The sequence below is a fragment of the Sycon ciliatum genome, chromosome 13, assembly GCF_964019385.1.
Source record: "Sycon ciliatum chromosome 13, ocSycCili1.1, whole genome shotgun sequence".
In the NCBI taxonomy this organism is placed as follows: domain Eukaryota; kingdom Metazoa; phylum Porifera; class Calcarea; order Leucosolenida; family Sycettidae; genus Sycon; species Sycon ciliatum.
The window spans coordinates 10,341,558-10,365,593 of record NC_088655.1 but is presented as its reverse complement, the minus strand read 5'-3'; the positions used below and the strand labels follow the sequence as shown (position 1 = coordinate 10,365,593).

The 24,036-nt window shown below is 46.1% G+C and overlaps 1 protein-coding gene across 3 annotated transcripts in view; it reads right to left on the bottom strand.

Annotated features, from left to right (window-relative positions):
* Positions 1–24,036, bottom strand: part of LOC135830136 (TNF receptor-associated factor 5-like) — a 97,284-nt gene that overhangs the window by 37,984 nt on the left and 35,264 nt on the right. Inside the window, exon 1 of one of the 3 annotated variants that reach the window (XM_065342528.1) lies at positions 23,230–23,349. The exons of 1 other annotated variant lie outside the window; for it this stretch is intronic. The gene's annotated coding sequence lies outside the window, so the exon portion shown is untranslated. Of the gene's footprint in view, positions 1–4,465; positions 4,593–23,229; positions 23,350–24,036 lie in introns of those variants that run through there. One more of the 3 variants, XM_065342529.1, reaches the window with a different exon arrangement.

Below are 24,036 nucleotides of genomic sequence, written 5' to 3'. Positions count from 1 at the left end.
ACACAAACATAATTATTATACTGAATGAGATGTTTTTTTGCACGGGTGAAGAGCCAAGGATAAATTTATAAGAAGAAGAGAGGACCAAGAGCTACGCAGGAGCTGGTTGTAAAGTGACTGGTGGTACTGGTGGATACTACGGCGTAACGTGTAGCTTTTGGTCCTCTTCTTTTCATATAGACTGTTTTAGGTTACGGATTACTGAATCGTACAAACATGCAAAGAAAAAAACAATCACTGTTGCGTACGATTGTTTTCAGTTCCACTGCATGTTTGTGGTATGCACGGTCAGCCACTCTCAACTACTGCAAACTCAGAACTGCCACTATCCAACAGTACCGCCAACTTATGGCTGCTGAAAGCCACGGACAACACAACACACATGGAACATTCAGCTAAGCACATGGCATTGTGTAGGTCGCAACACAGTTGCATCCAGGCGATAGGTAATACAACAGGCAAGGCTACATTGCAGGTACATGTATGTTTGCAGGCACAGGGCAACAGGCGATAGTATAGTCACAGCTACATTACAGGCAACAAGTACAGGAGACCCTGGGCATAGATATAGGGAACAGTACAAACATGTATGGTCGAGCGGCCATGAGGTGTAACGCAACAACACCATCACAGTAAACTTGTGTACAGGGGAACACAGGAATGTTATCATGCATCATGAGAACAAACATGCCAGCTTGTCGACAGGTGTCAGCTCATTATCAATGCCCAGGGGAAATCCCCATGACAAACTGCAGGCAAGGATAACTGGTAATTCCCCCTGTGTTGGTGAGTATTCAAGCCAGTTTGCATGCAAATCATTTAGCATTCCATTGACCCGCTACAAAATCCACAATGAACCATGGCTCCCAACTACAGTACTATGTGCTTATGCTGATGTCCACGTTATGTCAACTGCTGAGAATGCATGCATTTCCGTGCATTCAAACTCAATAAATAATCGGGCCGGCCTGCAAGTCTCGCTTCCTTTCCTCAAAGCGAGAAGTAACAAGATGAGAGAGAAACAAAGTGTCGTCCTCGAAAGTGTTGACCAAACACACTCGGAAAGTCGGCGTGTGATGTCCGAAATCATACCCCCTGCGATATCTTCAAAGGAAATGTCGGCCACTCCACGGTATAACCTTGCGTGAGGACAGGCATCCGAGTTCAAAGCGCTCAATCGAACACGGTGATAGCATTTACTCAACGCAGCTGCTCAGTGAAAACGCGAAGTGATACAATTTCCAAACCGCCCAAATACCAATATTGGAGGGAGAAATTGTGAACAGCGGTCTGTTTCCAATAGTCATCATGGAGAACAAATTGTCGTACCTCCCTCTTGTTGCGTACGACTCTGATTGATTTTATTCTAACAATTGTTAGGCAACTGCAAAAAATCTAAATAACCAGCACACGTAGCATTACAGAGTACCACTGCATCGAGTGAGTGCCGGCCCCTAATAACATAAATTCTCCGGTTCGGGGGGGGGGGGAGGTCAGAGTCTGACTGAGAGTGACTCTTTCTGCATTCACAGTAACATCACCAACTCCTTAGGGACCAAGTGCTAAAAAATTAAATCACAGTTCGTGTCAGACTAGTTAGGCTGAGTTTCGGCACCCGTAGGAACGCCACCACCCACATGGGTCAAGGAGCAAGGCAAGGGTGAAAAAGACTGAGTGCCGAAGAATTTTCTAAAGAGTTCCCACGATTTCTTTAAAAAAAAACATCTTAACTTTCAGCAAACAAAGTCCACTACCGTACACACGCACCGAGCGTGAAGTCTCGATCTGGTCTAAGACAGATCAGCAAACACCACGAACACTGCGTGCACAGTGTGCACACGATACGAGTCTTGCAACTCAAAATCAGGCTACACGAGGTTAGAGTTATCAGACCGCGTGCCCTTTGGAGCCGACCATCATTTCAGCCACAAGGAATAGTGTCTGGATGCCATGTACAATACTACTTCACGTTGAGTGGACTTCGTCAAAAGACGCCAGCACCCGGAATAACATCGTCAACGGCCAGCAAAAGAGAGCAACAGTCATATTCTACTAACAGCAGTACTAACGGCGATTCACAATACTAGTACAACTTCTTGCGACGCGACATGCGGCACCTGCGACGAGCTGCGACAGCGACACACGGTTCACAATCGTTTTCACGCTTGCGACATCCTTATGCACTGGTAGTACTATGCATGTCCACTGCGCGTGCACCCAGGGTAGAAACTGTACTCCATGTGCGCTTGTCGCGTGTCACATGTCGCAAAAGTTGAACTTTCTTCGACTGCTGCGACAGGTGCCTTGCGACTGTACGCGACAGGTTGCGACGAGCAGTTTCTTGTCGCAACTATCGCAAATCGCATGTCACGCCGCAGTTGTATTGTGAATCGGCCTTTACCAATAAGACACAAGAGGCTGCATTGAAAAAAAATTCGAGCTGCATCACAGGGATTTTCCCAATCACCAACAATAACATTCTCTTTGCGGTGATACGATGTGCGCTCACACGAGCATAACAGCAGTACAATTAAAATGCCCAACACCTGAGCTGAGAGCAACACTTGTTTCACTACTTCACCTGGCAGGTATCACTGCCAGGCATGTACGCGTGTATCTCAGTTGTTTTCCCCGGGTACAGTATCCCCCAGCCACACAGCGGAACTGTAATGTTCACCAGGCTGCCGCCTACAGCTACGGTTGTACAGAGCATAGGGCAACGACCGGCCAGCACTGCAGCAGCATTCTCCCGCCCGGTCAGTAGTGCCGTAGTGCCTACTAGTGGCCGCTATCACGACTAGAAGTAGAACTAGTAGTAGTACTAGTAGTACTGTCTTTCCCGAGCAACCTATCGCTCAAACAGCCCCATAGACTGCACTGACACGAATGGGCTATGAAATCGAGCTACTTACGGGAGCGCCTGTGCTTGGCACGAACGTCCAGGAGCACAAGGCAATCAACTGCCTTAGGCTTTGTGCTCTTGCTCTTTTCTAGCGATGGATATTCCGTTCCGCTCGAAGAAGAGGGGGCGCTGTCTAGTAAATCGATGGCGATTTTCCTGGTAGCGGAACAAGCCGATCTGAAGGGACTACCAGCAGTAGCTAGAGTTCGCCCGTCGCTTGAGCAACAGCCGATATTGGTATCAGGAATCTCCTATTATGCAATAATCGGATGCATTATTTTGTTTGCGCTTTTGAATGGACCATTGATTTGTACAAAAATTAATTAGTAGAAACAGTTTTTTGCTATCACGACTAGACTTTTTTTACTACAACTAATAATTACTTGAATTGACTGTACAACATAACGGAGGATTAGCAAGACGAAATTCGCGTTCGCGTTCGCACTCCAAGGAAAGTCGAACTCGGTGACGGAATTCGCGTTATGAGAAGGATTAGCAAACAGAATTCGCACATGCATGACGTTGGCACGATGTACAGGTACAGCGTGGTAAATTTATGACTGCTCTGACACGAATCCGCGATTCGTGTTCCGACTACTTTTCCGAACGAAAACTGCGAAAGTTCGCAATCCAGTTCGCGACCTGAAAAATGTTGCGAACGCGAACACGAATTTCGTCTTGCTAATCCTCCGTATAAAAAACGCTCTGCATACCCTAGGATAGATAGACGCTGCGCTAGCGCCGGCAGAGATTACTAAAACGTCTTCCGTAAAAAATACTGTACCAGAAATAAATTGTCAAAGACTGACAACGAACGATTGCTGTGTGGTGTTAGTGTAACATTGTACTTTGTCTTCAACGCTTTCTTTCCCTCTACTACTAGGCTGAAGAGAGAGCTAGTTAGGTTCAGTTCTGAGATGAGATCATTCGTAATACTAATAGTAATACTGTAATAGTATTCAGCCTTTTCTTGGAGCTGCTTGTTGGAAATCACGCCTAACAATCGAAGGTGCCAATGAGTCATTCGTTGGTGAATAGCAATAGTGTTTGAATGCTTTCTTGTCCGTCCACGAGGTTTATCACTGGCAACATGCAAAGGCACTAACTCGTGACCACGCGATCTGAGCACATGTCCCGCAACAGTCGAGTACAAAATGCGGAGGACGCGTTGACGGGGAACTTTACTTCGAACAATCGAGTTCTACAAGAGGGGAGTGCAACTACCGGTAAAACAAAGGCAAAGGTGAAAGTTCATAGTAGATCTACCCCGCGATCGCACATCACTACTACCACAATGCACTAGTCAATGAATACTGGTATATCGTCAGGTGTGCATCAATGCCATCATGACATCAGATCACGAGCCAGCAGTGATCTGTGCGCACAGATGTCGACACGAGAATGGCCAGATAATCACCCGACATCCACCTCTCTCTCTGCTCGCTCCTCGACTCCTATCTAGCTTTCTAAGGCTGGGCGCTAGCGAGGTGCTTAGTACCTGAATAGGCTGAAAGCTGTTGTGACAGCAGTGGTTCGCATTTTCTCAACGTTAATCATTCTTACCGTAGCTTCATTTGGCTCACAGCTCTTTGTTCTGTCGTGTTAGCGGGGATGCCAGCATCAACCTTTCCGCGCACACGCATTCCCGACGACAGCTAGCGTCCTGAGAGGCTTTATGACCTTTCTCACTTTGTCTCAAATGGAATTTGTGTGTGTCGACGTCTAGTCTGTTCCAGAGAGAAGACAGGCTTCTCTGCCGTTGAGTCAGAAGCTTATCGACCCGCGTTTCTCTGTTTTGAATTAGTTACTGTACGTGTACATGTGGCTTTGTGGTTGCTTTGAATGCGATGCAGCTGTGGACGGCAATGCATATTCTACTCAACTGAGTCTGCACAACTGTTACGCATTGGAGCGAGTGGTGCGTTGGCGGCACGGAGCCGTAACTTCGTTGCTCAGTATCAGCAGGCTCGCCAACTGCATAGCATTCGTCTCTAGTTGTTTACTTGGCAGTCGCCACTCCGATCACTGCCACACTGGACTATGCATTGGTCCAGACTCGGCCAGAGTATGGACCCTGAAGCCTTCTGCTCCTGGCCGTGCGCCAGCTCGTTTTTACAGTAGACTCTAGACTACAGTAGTTCATAACGCTAGCGTTCATAACGCTAGCGTTATGAACGCTAGCGTTTTGACATGGTGAATGAAAGTACTTACAATGTAGCTTGTTGTGGTAGAAGCTGAGCTAGAAGCTGAGCATGGCTACTGTTGTCTGTTGAGTTGGGATCGCGGACCGGACCCGTACTCCCGTAGTCACCAGTCCCGATCGCGATCGGTCGCTGTGCTGCGCTGATAATGATGTAATGACTATGTGCCTTGCCAAAGGATCTAGGAGTTGTTGGGAATGCCCAGTGCAGTGCAGTCGGGTCACAACCAACACAAGGCCGGTCAGCTGTAGACATCCTGACTACGAAAGTACGAGTACGAGTAGATCTACGACCCAGCACCATGGCCCGGCCAGCACTGCACAAAATACTGGGCATGACAGTCCAGTTCAACTAAGTAACTAACTTCAACGGCAGTTGTAAAGAGTTTAAGTAAGTAATCAGTTAGTTGTAGGCTAGGCTGGTCAGGGAGAGCCAGCAGTAAACAGGTGGAGAGAAGGGGGAATTCCCTGGGAAAGCACTCACGAATACGTGCAATAAACATGCCTGGATCATGACAGTAACTACTAGTACTATAGTACTAGTACAGCTCAGTGTTAGTTGTCATCTTCAACAAGGTCCAGGAGGCTTTCATACTACGCGCTACACTACAGACTACAGACAGAGTACAGTGAGATCGGTGCAAATAAAAGAACGCAGCAGCGAGCTCAGTGCTAGTGGCTCAAGATCAAGTCAAGGCGCAGCCTAGCTTTGTTCTAAAAAAATTATGTTCAGATGACTATGTTTAGTCGTTTTGTTCTTATCCTTCGTGTAGGTTAGCGTTTTAGAGCTTGAAGCACTAGCACTGTAGATCTACACAATCATGCACCCAGCGGGCTCTGCATCTGGGCAACGAAAAGTTGAAAAATCGAGGTTGTTCACGGAAAGTCGGGTGCGGCGGCCTTGAACTTGAAGTAAGTTGAAGTAAAACACGGTTTGGCGACAAGGTTTCCTGCCACTGCCGATAGAGATGCTCAGTTGGTTCCACACGTCGGACGGTGAAGAATGGAGTTGCTCGTGCGAGGAGCGGTCAGTAGCCACTGACACTACCGTTAAGAAGTACTAGTGATGCCAACTCACTGACCTACTCACTGGTAATGTCCCATTTGAGAACCTCCACCTCGTTCCTACTCATCAAGTGGTTTGTCACTTGTTTTCGAGGCTGGAGGGCTTCATATTTGCGTCATGGTACGCGATCATCACTTTAAGATCAATGTCGCCTTCGCAGTGTAGATTGGCACCAACAATAGCAGCAAGTTCTTCAAAAAAATTGTTGGACTTGCTTGGAATTTTTATTTTTATTTCTTTTTTGTTTAGTTCAATGCATTTTTATATTTTTCATCGTTCGCATTATTGTTCTTCACATTACGTTTCCCATCATAGTTATTTTCTTTGTCCATCACCACTTTTTCTAGAATTTGTTTGTGACATCTCAATAATATAAAAGTTTTGTCAGACCCGCCCTGGAACACGCCACCTCGGCCTGGTCCTATGCCATCACCAAAGCTGAGCTGGAGCGTTTTTAAAATATTTTACAAGCCAGAGTAGCTAGGAAGTATTTGCTATGTAAAAAGGTCAATGTAGATAGATGCGAAACGAAATCCCAGTTAAATGCCCTTTGTTACTTAGAGTCCTTGCACTTTCGCAGACAAGTATCAGCTCTTGTTACTCTATTTAAACTTATACATATATGTTGGACTCAGTAGAGCGTCCAGCCCCTATATGATGTCCAACCCCTATATAGAGTCCATTGGTCCAAAATCCACTGTACAGAGTCCAAACTTGGAATCAACTGTGAGCTCAAAGTTTAGATGGACATCACTCCCTGTATAGAGTCCAGCCAATTGGCTTCACCCCTATATAGAGTCCATTGGTCCAAAATCAACTGTACGGAGTCCAAACTTTGAAAAGAACTATAAAGATTAAAGAGTCTTTATGTGGACAACACTCCCTTGAAGTCCAGCCAATTAGGCATCCCCTATCAAGTTCGAAATTAGACATAGGATCTGCTGTAAGCAGTGAATATTAACCAGAAAACGGCCTCTCCCTTTACTCCTTCACATCATTCACTTCTCAAGATAAAAAAATATGTATTGAGGCGCCACTGCAGCCACTTCATTACATGAAAAAGCCTACAAACACCATCCTCAAATCAAGTGGTCTCTTCGCAGACGCTGCAAATTACAATATCTCAATCATGTAGTGTTGCCAAATTATTGTGCACGCACACACACATGCACACACCCACACAACGCCAAGAAAATACCTAGAAAAAGACAAGAATCGAAAGAGAATAATGGAGAGCCCAGGATTAATTATTTGTTTTCAAATTATTGCGCGCGCGAGCGCACACACACACACACACACACACACACACACACACACACAAACTTACACAACGCCAAGAAAACACCAAGAAAAGAGTAGAGACACAATACACACGCAACTCCAACAGCCATGCAAACGTCCACCCATTAACACGTAAAGTCAAGAAGGATAACAAATAATTATACGAAACGAATGCATACAGGGACGGGTACACTCACGTTAACATACACGTAGTAGTGTAAGAGAGTAACATAGTGCAGTGGTCAGCATAATACTAGCACATGCTGAGAGTGCAATAGCAAGCTTCACCATTGCTCATGGCCATGCAAATGTTCAGCAGCACTCAGTTCCGCAAGCTTCTGAAGATCAGCACACCTGCAACAAATAGATAGCACAAGGATACGCTTATTACCGTAATGATGCATGGGAGCACACAACTACCAAGTTCTCAACGAATGTGATGTTCAATGAAAATCAATCCACTCAAAGACCTGTGAACAGGTGACGGTGGGGACAATAATCTATTAGTAATACGAGGAATAAGATCGTTTGTGCACACTCAAGACGCACAGACACACCAACATACATGTAGTGTACACAGTGTTTCACTTCACTGCAACTAAATTGAAATGAGATGATTTGAACAATCTGTACAGCGTTGCCGTCAGTCAGTCTTCCCCAAGATGGAAATGCAATGATTTGTTGTCACGAGGCAGTTTCACTGACACAATGTCATGTTCCTGACATCAAAACGGTTACTTCAGGGAATACAAGTATCATCTTGAGAAGCTTTTTCTTGTCATCGGCATACAAGCAATCCTCCTACTACTACTAGTACACTGGCACTGCGTTTGTGGATCCCATAATTGTATTTGGCATCATACTAGAGGAAGAGTGTCGTGGAGTTCCACATAATTATCACAGGGATAAAACTGCATTTCTCATGAAATAATTATAATAATTGATGATAGCTGGACGATCGTATACGATTGATGCAAAGTCCTTGCAGTCCTTGAGGACATTACGAAGTGGTTGATTACTTTTAGGGCATTCATTCAAGCAACATCAAACAAACGCTCCTTGAAAATGGGAAAAAAATTCAAGCATAACGACAGAACAACAGACCAATCGAAACGAGTAAAAGCTTCCTTACCTCAGTCATCATGGTCATCGTCCTGCCATGTAGTTGGACAGCCTTTTGACACGGTGGTACAGGCAGCTCTTGTCCAGTCAAACAGGGGTATCCTTGTGGCGTCGAACGAAAGAGAGTGTCAGTATATCTGACTCGTCAGATTGGAACTGTGCTGAACTTTTCTCTTTCTCCGTTTCTGCTTTCATCCCTCGCTCTGATGAAACCATTCAAACGTCTTACTGGCAGCAATGGCCAGCCAAACAGGGGATCCTTGTGGCGTCGAACGAAAGAGAGTGTCAGTGTACCTGACTCGTCAGATTTGACCTGTGCTGAACTTTTCTCGTTCTGCAATTTCTGCTTTCATCCCGCGCACTGATGAAACGTCTTCAGAGAACCACAAGACGCTTTCCAGATTTGATTTTGAACGTCTCCTTATCCTCCTTGGTTACCTCTAGACAGATTACTGTCAGCAACTGCACAGCAGAACTGGCAGCCATGGCTGAAGTGAAGAAAGGAATGCGCTGCCACGAGGCAAGCAAAACTGAAAATGTGTTTGTTCTCTTTCGCGAAGTTTCGGGCACAACACACAGGACGGCGTGACTGGATAAAATGGACCCCTGCCCTGGACTGTGAATAGGGGACTTGTAGAAAAAGTGTACTCCTTATAGGGGATTGCGCGGCAGGATGAAGCTGATCAAAACTGAGTGGACTTTTGGACTCTGTATAGTGGATTTTGGACCAATGGACTCTATATAGGGTGCTGGACATCATATAGTGCATGGACTCTATACTGAGTCCTACATATATCTCCAGAACACCTCCAACATTTTCACCTTTCACTGTCTTCAAGTCCAGGAAGATCAAACAAACTTAACATCAATTAAAACGGTGTGCGTTTTTCTTCCCTCTTTTCCAACAAAGCTGCAATGCTAATTGCCTACCGCCTTCTCTTACCTCTATAACCAGCCTCCCCGAATTCAAGCATTCTCTCTATCAGCATTTTCGCCGATATATTCATTACACTGACGGTATCCCAACTCTTTAATTACCAGATGTTGTATGCCTCGATCTATTTCCTTAGCCTATCCTCGATTAACTGCTCCCTCTACATACATGTACATGTAAAGTTGTCATTTCATTCTTCTTGCAGGAGATCCCCTCGACAGCCTACAGGCCCAAAGCCTTTGGGAAATCCTTACGCCCGTTACGGTAAATAAAATAAAATACAAAAATACAATAAAACGTTCGGGAAATAACGCTTCTCTGTTTATTGCCATCCTTAAACTTGTTTTCTTTTTTATTTATTTATATTTGTGAAGTTGATTGTTCCAACTAGGAACACACGCTTTTTGACTTCATGACTATTACCGCCGAAGTCGCAACTTCTAAGTTCGTATTATTTATATTTGGAAAGAGAGAAGGACCTACATGTATATTAAAGTTACTACAGTCAACTTCGCTTATAACGACACTCGGCGGGGCATCAAAAAGGTGTCCTTATTCGCGAAGTGTCGTTATACCCGAAGTCTCATTATATGTATTACAGTGGGATGGGACTTTGCTCTGGGCATGGAAATTCTGTCGTTATTCGCGAATTGTCGTTATATCCGATGTCGTTATTAGCGAAGTTGACTGTAGTTACAGTAAATGTACATGTATGACTAACAGTCCACCAAGGTAATGAGATAATGTACAGTCAGATAGTGGGACAATGAGGCACAAAAGTCAAAACTGACAAGGATATTGAGACATTATTCTTTATTTCCACGATGGCCCATGGCCAATAAGAAAGATAATATGATTCAAATCAGTCCAGAATCATATAAAATCAGTCTAGCAAGTAAGGACACCAACACATTGCAGGGGGATGGGGTCACGATGGGGTACAGTGTGAGCTACTACAGGAGCATATGACATTCGACGACCTGGTGGACTGTTAGTCATTACTAGTACATGTAACTAACTTATACATGTAGGTCCTTCTCTCTTTCCATATTACTATTGGCTCAACATCCGAGTTTTTATTTATATTTCTTTTTCAATACTTACAGTCTGCATCTCCTGTGGGCTAATAATAGCCTGTCCAGTATAGGCACGGTCTATTGCTCACATCCATGGATATTTCTCAAATTACTGTTTCTGCTGCTCTTATTCCCCTCTGGATCATCTGAGACTTTTCAATAAAGTTCTTTGTGTAATGACAGCAGATAGTACCTGGTTACTGCTACTGTAATGTCTAACAATCACATGCAAGAGAGAGTTTGGAAGCTTTGTTACAACTCTGAGTTTCACGTATTACATGTACTACGATCATCAGGCAACATCAGGCAGGTTGCCTGATGTTCGTAGTAATACGTGAAACTCAGAGTTGTAACAAAGCTTCCAAACTCTCTCTCTTGTGTACAAGGCTCTGCCCTACATGGGCATTGAGCACCCTTCGGACAGTGAAGCACACCACTTGACTACTAACAATCACATGTACATCTACATGTACATGTAGTACAGCAATACTAGAGAAAGCGAGTGTGAGAGAGAGAGAGACCACGTATCAACGACTTAGCTGTCCGGAGATTGAGTACTACACTCGTACTCGGCTTGGTTTGGTGCTCTTTCTGGGTAGTGTCAAAGTCATTTGCTCTCATGCGCAGCTCTCTGCGTTCATTCACAGTTAGAGCACTCCAACTTTGACACCTTTAGCCCGTTTAAAAATGCTTTGCTGTCTTCATCATAATCGGTTGGGCCAGTACCTCTCTCTCTCTGAGCTCCAGCGAGGAGACCTGAAAGGATTGCAACGACTATAGCTACAATGTACATGTAACTACTGCCAGTACTAGTAGACGAAGACGTCTGTTTAGTTGGGTCCAGGTGCTGCGAAGTGCAGTGCGCATTGACTGAGTGACGGTTCGGTTCCAGGAGATGTTCAGAAGGCGAGCATAATGGAAACGACATTGTTCAAATCAGAGATTTACACGTTCAGCTTTGCTCAGCTTCCGACTTTCTCTGTGTCCTCTGCACCCAATCCGCCCGAGGATCGATGGTCGAGTTTTAGTGCGGGAATCGGTACATGTACTTCCGTATCACGATGCCAAACGACACGTACACGTAGGTCTACGGCCCGGAGCTGCTGTTATAAAAGCAGCTTTTGTTTGAAACCGGATAGGCGTGCGCCAGTGGAGCACCTCGCCTTTTGCTTGCTGCAAGTAAGTTGTGATACACGTACCGGTACCGTGTGTCCTGTGCCTCAGTCACATGCACACTCAGCGTGACATCTACACGCTTGATGTTCGAAGTCAAAAGTCAATTTTGTTATTCCACAAGCCCAAGCCAGCTGCCGTTCATCGCTACAGTCAGACCTCGCTTAACCGAACACACCCGTTTTCCACAAAAATACCGGGATTGGCGAGGGAACTGGATACTTAGTAATCGAACAACTATACTGTATGTACATGTACAGTGAAACCTGTCTAAGACGACCGCTCAAGGGACCTTCAAAGTGTGGTCTCTGTAACCAGGTTTTGTCCCCATCCAGTGGCAGTGCCATTTGACTTGGAAACAGCACTCCCTGGCCTTGGTCCTGGCTGCAGTGGTCTTCTGGGACAGGTGGTCGCCTTAGCCGAGTGGTCGCCTTGGCAGGTTTTAGTGTATGCATGGCATATGCTGTAAATCGGTAAGCAACGATATTCTTCCTGGTGGAGAGGGATCCGGATAAAAGAGGACCAGATAAGTGAGGTCGGACTGTACCGTACTAGGATTCGGGTGTCAGTGTGATAGAGTTCACCAACAGGAGACTTAGTGCAGGTGTCGTATCCGTGTGTTGCTACAATGTCATTACCTGTGTTGTATTCCGTCTGCTCCTACATGTGTCTTTGCCAAGTGTTTGCCGCCGTGGCGTCGATGTGTCTCGTCGATCGTCGTGTTGTGAAACCTCTCACCATTTATGATTTGCTGGCTGGCTGCTTGCTCGCTTCGCTCCGTGCACGCTACTAGTACTTGCAGTATAGCTCGATGCTTTGCGTCGATCGCTGGTTGTTGTTGTTGCTTCTCTGTTTTTTGAGCTTGGAACTTGGTCCTAGAGTTAATTAAGCTTCGGTCTTCCTGTGTGTTGAGGGTGAGGAATGGGTGTCTGGACTCCTGGTATATTTCCGTAAAGAACCTGGAATTGTAGAATCCTGAGAGTATGTCTGGCCCACTCCCCGGTCATGACACAGGATAGGCTGGTCCTAGCGTCCGTGTCCACTGCAGTTCTGGTGTTGCTTGCCATACTGGGAGTCAGTGGTTGCTTTGCCTCTTTGTTTGGGCACCAGTGGCATGCACCTGGTCTGGTGGCAGGTTAGCAGCTGTCCGTATGCAAACACTTGAACACGGAAAGGCATCTGCTACCATTAGCAGACGCCCAGAGACAACCATCTCCAAGTACTTACATGCCTGCATAATTGCCATAATATCCAAGGCTTAGTAAACTTCGCTCAATACATGGATATGTTTTAAACCGGGCTTATTCCTGTGGCTCGGCACGCTCTCAACTCTTCGGCAGCTCTATGCACCAGCTCTGGTGTACCCCTCGGAGTTTGATGGGAAATCATGCCACTATCAATAAAATGATGTGTACATCGTCATATTTTGTGGATAGGTAATACAGGCTCAGACGGTGTGTACTGCACCATGGTGGCTGTTGTAATGAATCTGCGAACGATGAAGACAGTGTTTAATGCTGTCCGTAAATACCATACGCATAGTACATTGGTACTTCGAAGTAATTGAAAACCAATTTTCAGTGATATTTTCACAAATATGGCGGACATACTTTTCCATCCACGAGACATACTTTCCTCATCAGCAAGAACTTGGGGAGCGTTCATACTTTTGATATGTTGGTTGGTTGGATTTTATTTCACTTCGCACATTCAAACGGGATGACGACCCAATAAAATGACGGCGAAGGCTTAGCCTAGAAGTGGCTATGGAAGAACATAGTAAAAGCTATGGAAGCACATAGTAAGAGAATAGGATACTAATAACTGCGAGTAAACGGGGGGAGAGAGAGAATACGATGTATCTGTGATACTACGTGAGGATTACTGAACTGCACGGGGAGGGAGAGCAGAGCGATCAGCAGCAACTCGAACTACTCCCTACAGGCGTATGGTACACATGCATGCTTAAACTCAGGTAGCCGGGTACTTGTGCGGTCCTCACCAGGGAGAGCGTTCCACAGCAGAGCACCAGCAACAGAAAATCTCCGCTGACCGCGGCGGCTACGGTTTGCCTGGCTTAGTAGGCCATTTGACTGCTGATGGCGGGTAGGGGTGCCTTGTGCCGGGGTCAGAAGCTGGGCGAGCACAGGGCTGGTGCGGGCGTGGATGCACCGCCAGATGGTGATCAATATTAATTTTTCTGCCTGTAGAGCTCGCTGACACGGTACAGGGAGTGAGCAGTGAGCAGCGGCTGCATGGCTGTCCGGGGCGGGTTGCCATCGATACAGCGGATGGCTCTGTTTTGCGCGGTTTGCAGTCGTTTCAGTTGACCCTCTCGCATTGCGGATGAAAAGCAGCAGGAGCCAAAAGCAGGTCGGGCATTATGACCGCCTTCACATACACCTGACGAGAGCGTCTTGATAGGCTTCGGCGTGCCCGCCGCAAGGCGCCAATTTTCTTGGCAACCTTGGTGGCCACATAGTTTACATGGGTGTCCCAATCTAGGCGATTGTCAAGGTGAACGCCGAGGTAGCGCACAGAAGACGCTGAGGGGAGGAGACAGTCGCCGCTTTTGACTGTTACTTCCTGTACATGCTGCTGGGGAGAGATAGTCAGAACCTGGCTCTTGGTGGCGTTCAAGATGAGGCCTCGGGACTTCAGCCAACCTGCCAGAGCAGTTGCCGCTGTGGTGAGGGTTCTGGACGCTTCCGATATCAAGTCGACTAACAGGGAATCCTGTAAAAGATTCACGATTTGAAGGAATGGAAAAAATAGCAAGGATTTGCTCCTCTTTCTCGGAATTGTCAACTGTCGTAGATAGTATCGCCCTTGAGCCTTGATCTTAGAGGCTGATGGGGTTCCTGCGGCTGCGGAAAACTGAGTCACACGCGAGCTGTGAAATTTTGCTTTATCACCTGCTAAATCTTGTGACGGTGTGACGTTCCGACCAAACTTGCAGCCATCCAGTTGGCAAAATAATGGCGTTCTCCGCCGTCTTTCCTTTCAGTACAACACTTTGTCAACAAATCTCGCCACCCACTACCACGTGCTAGAGGGGGATTGGACCATGATTGAAATCAACGCCGTCATGCCAAGAGTGGCAAGACGAACTCTTTTTCATGTGTGTGGCACGAACGTGAGCAAATGCCACGTGCACATGCCACTCGCTAATGCGGAGCCGTCACTTGTCAACCGCCTGTCACGACCTACTTGCAGGTTCGTATCGCGTTGTTTTCTTGGCACGATCACATAAAAACGTTCATTCATTCTATCTACGGACATGTACATGTACAATGTACATTGTAGCTCTCTCTCGACCGTGTTCCGCCAGCGGAGCACGGAGTGTACAGCGACCTACATGTACAGTAATAGAAATGAACATTTCAACTAAAATTTGCAACTCCCTCAAACTAATATCGCAACCAAGCGAACAATCTGCGTGTTAAAAAGAAAGAAAGAATGGTTGCCACACAGTTTGTCCTCTAGGCTGAGAGAATTATTACATTAAATTTTGTTATTCCCGAACCGCTTGCTTACATAATCCTCAAACTAATGAACATCTTAAATAGTTATTGTATTCATGTGAACACCATCTCGTCCACGATCCGGAACGATCATACTGGTATACATGTACATGTGTTCATAGTTTGATAGCAGCATGAAACAAGACGGAGGACACCCTAGAATAAAGAGGGTCGGAACCGGGTCCAGGACCCATACGGTTCAGATGGTCTCAACAGACCGAGGCTCTACCAACCGTGTGGATGATTGCAGAAAGGTCGCTGTTTCCGAACGCGGTGTCCTCCGCCTTGTGTCATGCTGCTGTCAAACTATGAACATGTATTCCACGAAACTACTTCAGAAGTACCAACACCTCATTTGGCATTCACTAGTTGGCGAGAATAAAAACGAAAAAGCCCGGTAGACGAACAATAATAATTGACTGTCATCTCGGGCATCGGTAAGGACAAACAGTCCACAGAAAACTTACCAATTTTGACGGCGGACAAGAATTGCCAACTTCCGAAGACGTTGCAGACATCATCGATATGTCACCACGTCTCCGCGGAATCTTACCGGATTGTAACTTGGAAATCTGCAGTCTGCAGTGTAGTCCTTAGCAGGTCGTAACTGCGCAGGATGCAAGCTTACTTGCCAAACGTGATCCTTTCAGTACGACAGGGCCGGCGACCAATTAACTTTGCGTGCACACGCCGAAGCTCTGAGACTCAATCCGTTCAAACCTGCCCAGGCCAGGGGTGCCTTCCACTGTCGGTGCGGCTATTGCTATTCCAGGGAATGCATGACCAGCGCACGGAACCAACACGAATGGGGCATGCTTGACTTCATGTCACTGCCGTCGCGGCTTTGCCCTGTCCAAAAGGTGTTTCGTTCTATCACTTCGAAGTAAAACTGTACCGTACGAGTCGGGGTACATGTATACAATGTACTATGTCATGTAGTTTTGCGTCATTGACCATACATGTAAAGACTAGTACGTGTGTGCCGAACGTCCACGAACGGAACGAACAGCGGGTCACTGACTCATAAAAGGAGGCTTTAATTCTGGAGAAAAGGCAGGCACTGCCGCCCCTAGTACTGATCCACCAACCGCCGCCAAGGAAACTCCGGTCATGTTCCCCACCAGTGTGCCTGTTGGCTGTGGCGGTGATCAAGACAAAAAAGAAATCAGCTGCTGCTGTTCGGTTGACCACAAGGAAAGTAAAACCTGATTGCAGGATGACAGGCTGAGTCAACAATGACATCATAGTCACGATTATTGAATTCACTGGGGAAAAGCATTTCCTGTTCCTGCCACCCGATCCAATACTGCAGCAATGATCACTTGAACCGTAAAAGGATGCACACAAATAGCAGGAATATTTCGCAAGCACTTGTCAGTACTTTGTACTGGACCACGCTGGAGTATTGTCAATCGACAACTTTTGTTTATGCCACCCTGGTATCTCAGGCTTGATGGTGGCCTGGTCCAAGTGAAATTGCCTCAGCTGGTTGTGATTGATAATTCATGTACATGTACATGTACACATGTATTGTTGTCAACTCGCCTACACGCAATTACATGTACATGCAAACTAATTACTTCTACTTTTGTCAGTTTTAATAGAGCGACTGGCACGCTATTGTAGGAAACGCAATGAATAGTAAAAAAAATGCGCAGTCACTATACACACATCATCAATGAAAATGGAACGGTTTGGTTTCTCTGGGAACGTTTTCTCGCGACGGTCTTCAGTCAGATTACATCAATGAATCATTGAATGGGAAACACAGATGATCAGGGATGACCAAGGTCAAACGTGTATTTACACAATGTTAAAACCACGTACATTGAGGAAACTTCACTTCTCAACTCCAAATGACCAAAAACGGTCTCTTCACTGTGATTAAAATTAAAATTCAGATATACATTACACCACATTTTCGGGCCTGGCCCATCATGAGGGTAATGAATATGGCAGTGAAAAGAGTGTTTTTGGAGTTGAGAAGTGAAGTTTCCTAATCGTGTAAGTGGCTGCGTTGGAGTTTGCGGACAATTAGAAAAGACGGACACAAGTGAAACAAACTGTACAATCATGTACAATGTACATGTAACGTTACATGATTGTACTATAAGTCTTGTACATATACATGTACATGTATTGCAACGGAAAACCGCATTTGAATCGACCACATCTCGGCTACATACCGTGATACGTAGGTGGTACGAATATTAAGAAACTGTGCTGATAATAATATTCAAAATTCGTCTCACTAGCTGCAATCGCCCTCCTAGGAAGCTCATCAGTATAATAATATCCTTGTGAAACGTTCTATCGACACAGGAGTGGCAGGAACGAGTGCCAAAGTGACCAACAGCAAGGCAAAGATTGGAAATGGGAGTCATTGGCCACCCTTGCTCCTCGACTATAGTCGCTGTTGAACACTGCTGATAAACGAATGAACATATCGAATACAACAGCCATTTCCCAACCACGTATCACCACTATGAGTTCGGAACTTCGAGGCTTACCACTTTTGTAACATTGCTTTATGGACTTTAGGGTCATACACATGATGACTGACCTGGAGGACGTCAACATTCACATACATGTACATGTAATTTACAAATTTCATCCAATCCCCACGAATTGGGCTCGCTTCAACAGGCCTTGCCGACCTTCCATGACGCTACTATTTTGTCAACTGAAGCCCCGGTAGGATAAATCCAGACGGCCAAAAAGAAACTTCAGGTTGGCCTCGACAGACCCGAGGAATGCATAATGTACTCAATCTGTTACATAATGAAAAATTGAACTCGGATGGTGAGCCAATATACATGTGATTATGACGAAGAAAGGAAAAGGACAAAATGTTACGAGTCATGACAAACTTTTGCACTCGCTGACGCTGACGGTATAAGATCTGGTTACGTTGGTGGACAGTTTGTGATAACTCGTAACATTTTGTCCTTTCCCTTTCTTCACCATAATGAAAAATGTTATACCTCCTAGAGACGGTTTGCATTCCGAAATTCGGCAAAAGATTCGGCACGCGACAGCGAGTTGGAAAATGCACTCGAAGATTCGGCATGCTTGTTCGGAAAAAGCGCAATTTGCCGAAAGTATTTTTCGGAAGAATTTTCTTGTAGAAGAGCGTGCTTTTTTTTCAAAACGGTTTCTTATCTCGCCATGGTTCGATTTCTTGGAAACGGCATTCCTTTCAATCCCGACTCAGTATGTGCCTCATTATGCCGATCCTTCTGTACAATTGCCGATTGTGGACTCTGTCCCCATTGCTGAACGACAAACCGGACAAAATTTAATGGCAGCGGAGGAAGCGACGCGTACTGCTGCAGATTGTCTACCCGCAGCGCATCACCACTAGCAACTTATACACAAAACAAAAACAATCTCCACTTAGTTCCATATCCCGGCGACGCAGGCTGCTGTGGTTTGGCCATGTGGTGCGAAAGGGTTTGGAATTCGCCTCGTTCTAAGCACTGGAGCCATCCATCAAATCAGGCATCAATACAAGCGATATAAAAAAACCACGTGGCCCTCCACCATTGCGGTGGATAGATACGATTCGGCACGAAGACTGAAGGCTGCGGATCTCTCCGTGGAGAGCGCTCTCCAGGCTACAGGAGATATACTAACTTGGCTTGACACGCTTGACAGATGCGTCGACTCTGCTCCTGTCTAACAGATTCAGGGAAGATGCGAGCTGTGTGTACTATTAGTATTATTGCGATATTATTATCATCTCGTCATGACTTCGCAAGCGCTAGACGTCTTCGTCGACGTCAGCATCGTCACCTACTTCTGATTTCTCCTCTCCATTGTGTTGCTCCTCTCTTCTGTCAGAGTGTCCTCGCCAACATCTGTCGGCGCAAGGCGATATGCATCCAATTTGACTTGGCCATGGATTGGGTTCTTCTGAGGCAACTGAGAGGCGGTACAAATCCGCTCCTGCGTGGGTCTCCGGGAAATGAGGAGGTACAGTTGGCCCTCGAGTCTTTGTTTGAAAGGTTTGCTGGAATCAGCAAAAAAGGAGCCCGGGATATAATCGATTTGCAAAACAAATTTTCGCTCTTAGATTCGACTTGTGATGTTCGACAAATGACCACCGAACGCCCAAACGAATATCGGAATGCAAAACCTCTCTAATTATACACAACCACGGTACCCATGAGTGCTAAGGAAGAGTGTGAGTGCTGTAACATATTCCTTCTGAGTGCATCCAGGTAAGCCTGGTTTGTGCGTGCGTATGTACACAGCTTCTAAGACTTGTAACTGGTAGAAGTTACGAGCGACACAAACAATGCTAAACCCCCGATTCTTCAAACGACAAACGACACGGTTCACTGCACAACAAATGCTTAAAAACACAGCAGACCTCTTCATCATCAAATCACCAACCTCCTCTTCATCTCCACCATCATGGTGGTTATCGTCATCATCATCCTCGCTATCTTCAATCTTCGGGAGGTAGCTTTTCGTCGTTGATGGGATATTATCGCTGTCGGGTGTCTTTCACGTTGCTACGTTCCGCTGTATTGTGTGTCCGGAGTGCTCAGTCGGCCCGTCACCGTCCAGTTCAGATGCTTCGTGAGTTGGCGATGGTGGAGGGTCGGGTTCCCCTACCGTGATTAGTGCTGCACCGAGCCTTTTTTGTGTGAAAGTATATTTAATTATATTATTATTATTGACATAGTGTACTCTCACAAACACCTTGGCATTGTGATTGACTCTGCACTCTCTTGGGTACCCCACATCGAATATATCTGTAAAAAATCAAGTAAATCCTTAGGAATTCTCTCCCCCCACTGCTCCTACCTCCCACTTTCTTGCAAGCTTCTTTTTTATTTAGCCTACCTTCGCCCAATATTTGATTATGCTGATACTTCTTGGGTTGGATTATCCTCTTCCGCTGCTGCAAAGCTTGAAATACACCACAAGAAAATCCTTAAAATTCTCCTCCGTCAACCCCACATGCTCTCATCATCCGCCCTTTATAAAATCGCTCACACAACCCCGTTATCACATGGACGCAGCGCACACCTGGCTTCTCTTGTCCATTCTATTAAGCTTGAGTTGTGCCCACCTCATCTCATGTGTTTTAATTGGTTCTCTTCTCTAAGAACTAGAAACTCGCTCTTATTTCCTAAGTGTAACTCATCCACTCTTTTGCGCTCCCCTCTCTGTATTGCTTTTTCTGTTTGGCTCACTCTACCCAGAGAAGTTAAGGACCTGACCTCACTCCGCCTGTTTAAGATCCGTGCCGCCCCTTATTTACTACGACATAAATAGCTCATCATCCACATGTCCTTTGCGTCTCTGTGTTTTTCACTGTTTTTATTTGACATTATCTTTCTTTACGGAGTTGTTGTTGCTGTTCATTTTGCTACTCTTTCTTTTTCCCTCCCCTTATTTTATTTATCGCCGTGGTTGGCAATCACCCACTCTCATAACATTGGCCGGTGTTTCCACCGAGTCTTGAGATGTAATAAATAAATAAATTATTATTCTTATATTTAGAAGTATTACAAAATAATGGAGAGGCTTTGAATCGTTTTTATCAAAATCTAAATATTTGCCGGGTTGGAGGGTGGGAATCAAAAAAATAAAATAAAAAATCATCCTCGCTATCACCTTCAAGTCCACCTCTTCCACGTTGACTTGACCGTGCACACCAATATTGTAGAACCTTGCCTGTGCAAATGTGTTCTTTCGCACTACAGATTTTACTACGTTCGTCACTACTGAATCTTGATGTACATACAAGCTTTGCACATTCATTTCGTTTCATCTTGTTTAATACCTTGATCATCTGTGTTTACCATTCAGTGATGTAATCTGACTGAAGACCGTCACGAAAAACCCTTCTCAGAGAAGGCAACCACGGACCTAGTGGGCAGCCTCATCTCCTGCCTTGAGTAATATTTAGCTCCTTGACACAATCTAAAAAGGTTTAGCCCAGCAGGACGTGGGCGTTTCTCACCCCCTTCAAAAGGAAAGTGCGAACTTCAATGTCAACCATGGTTTGTGAAAGCATACACGTGACTCATCCGCTTTTGCCCACAAGCGTGGTTGCATAAATTCCGATTCCAGACCCGTTGCGAGCATCTCCTCACTCTATTTCACAAGTCGAGCCTCCTCTCCTTTCACTCCACGCCCTGTTCATGTGCTTCTGTCGCGCTAGTGCATGTGCTAAACACACCAGCATCCAGTGGCAGAAAGGTGAAGATGGAAGCTGGGAGCTAGGAGGAAAGCGAGAGGCTATCACTCTCCTCTACATCCACGTACATGTATCTTGGAGTTTCACCTTACGCTGCTGCGTGGTACCGCACCAGGCTGGTAAGGCAAAATCCGTGCTGAAGCCGAACGTGCCATACATCATGATCGAATGGGAGTGAACCGTTTCCATAGAGATACTCTCATGACAATGAATGTTACGGTGGCACTCTGCGTGAACCAGATTCCGCAAAGCTAACACCATGATTCGTTTCCCGATTGAAACATTCTCCGTACCAGGGTTCAGATTCGCAGTGGTACCAGAACAGCGGGTTCATTTTTGCAGAATGGATCTTTGACGCGACTTCTCGTCCTAGCAATTTGCATTGATTTGAACATGTCGTTCTATCTTGCCTTCACGGTCATGACTCATGGGCGACTCGGAATGAGTCAGCTTGGAACTCACCAGCCTGACACTAGCTTCTTAACAGTCTCTCGAACTGAGCACGTGCACGTACAATGACTATGTGCACGTAGGAAGACTGGATAGTAGCACATCAGCCGCGATTCAATCTTAGTCACTCTTCACGGTCGTGCATGTAGATTGTAGTGAAGTAGAGTCCCACCACATGTATTGTGTTCTGCACGGCTAGGCCTTCCTGCCCATGTGCACATATTTCAGAGCCATTACACAGCTCTTCGACTTCGACAGAAACTTTCAAGCGAGATCAGGGTAGTGTCTCATCCATTCGATCGCCATGAGCAGGTGGCTGGTCGGTAGCAGGGTGATCCTCTCCAGCGATTTATCCCAGACGAAGCGATCTACAGTGAACTGATCTACAGACTGATCTACAGTGAACTGATCTACAGACTGACCTACAGTGAACTGATCTACAGACTGACCTACAGTGAACTGATCTACAGACTGACCTACAGTGAACTGATCTACAGACTGACCTACAGTGAACTGATCTACAGACTGACCTACAGTGAACTGATCTACAGACTGACCTACAGTGAACTGATCTACAGACTGACCTACAGTGAACTGATCTACAGACTGACCTACAGTGAACTGATCTACAGACTGACCTACAGTGAACTGATCTACAGACTGACCTACAGTGAACTGATCTACAGACTGACCTACAGTGAACTGATCTACAGACTGACCTACAGTGAACTGATCTACAGACTGACCTACAGTGAACTGACCTACAGTGAACTGCAATGTTCGTTGTAGATACACAAATAGGAGATCCCCCCGATAGGCGTCAGCCTTTGGGTAATCCTGAAATAAAGATTATTATTATTATTATTATACTAAGCACAGCGGGAGCGCGGCGTTGCGCGGGCCCCGTTCATCTCGCCTCACGCCTTCATTCATTTGCTGCTGAGCCAGTCGATTGGCCACTGTGAAGACGTCGCCGCGAAAAACACTCATACATCCGAAACCTTTACAAACTCAACCAAAGGCAAGCTAGAATCTCACCACACACATCTATGGTGCTAAACTTTAGAGGACAATTCTATTAATAGCGACAATAATAGCGACATAGCGACATAGCGACATAGCGACATAGCGACATAGCGACATAGCGACATAGCGACAACACAAGTAGTAATACTATTTCAACTTGGAAGGCCGGGGAGGGAGGTCAGGGGGTGGCTCACGCCTCTGCGGCACGGAAGGCGACACATGGCACTGCATAACGGTCCTAGGCTAGCACACACTTACCTAGAAGAGGAGTCCGACATTCGCTGGTCCGTCTTCACGATGGTAGTGCCGGAGAGGTGGAATCGGTGGCTAGCACCGTTGCGAGATCTGGGAAAAGGACCTGCCTATACTCTCGGACTGCATACGCCTTCTTAGCTACCGGTAGTTTGGCCTACCACGCTCACTAGTTCTACTGCTGCTTGGAGGGATCACATGTGGGGGACAACCGTTGGCCGGGTGACAATCATGCGGCTGTCAAATGAACGATTCGACCCATAATAGACCAGGTTCATTATTACTACAAGAAGAGACCTGTCGAAGTCCTTGGCTTGAACGTTTCCCGTCCAACCGTGCTGAGGTACCTGTGTCTCTCCACCGAATGTGGCTCGATAGTCTACCAGACTCAAACGTGCGGCTCGCTCGGTGTGCAGAGCAGCCCCTCGCACTCACACGGCTCCCTTACTTGAACGCATGAATGCCCATACCCTCAGCATATACACCCACATGCACATTCTTGTATTCATTTGGCGCTGCCTGAACAAATCTTCAAGTACTCTGTTTGCAAGCTTTTTCACCCGTAGTCCCTCTCTCCGAACACCAGGAGGGAGCAGCAAGTTATTCATCATTCCTGTCTCCCCCACTGCATCCTCAGCTAAGCGCATTAGCCATGCTGGAGCTATCCTGTGGAACCAGCTCCCAGACACAGCACGCCTCGAAAGAAAGCGCTCCACTTTCAAATCGCTAAGCCTGGCCTTTCTGTTAGGCAGTACCGTCAACTAGGATGAACTCATCTGCTTCACTACCTCTCTCTCTCTCCCTCTCTCTCCC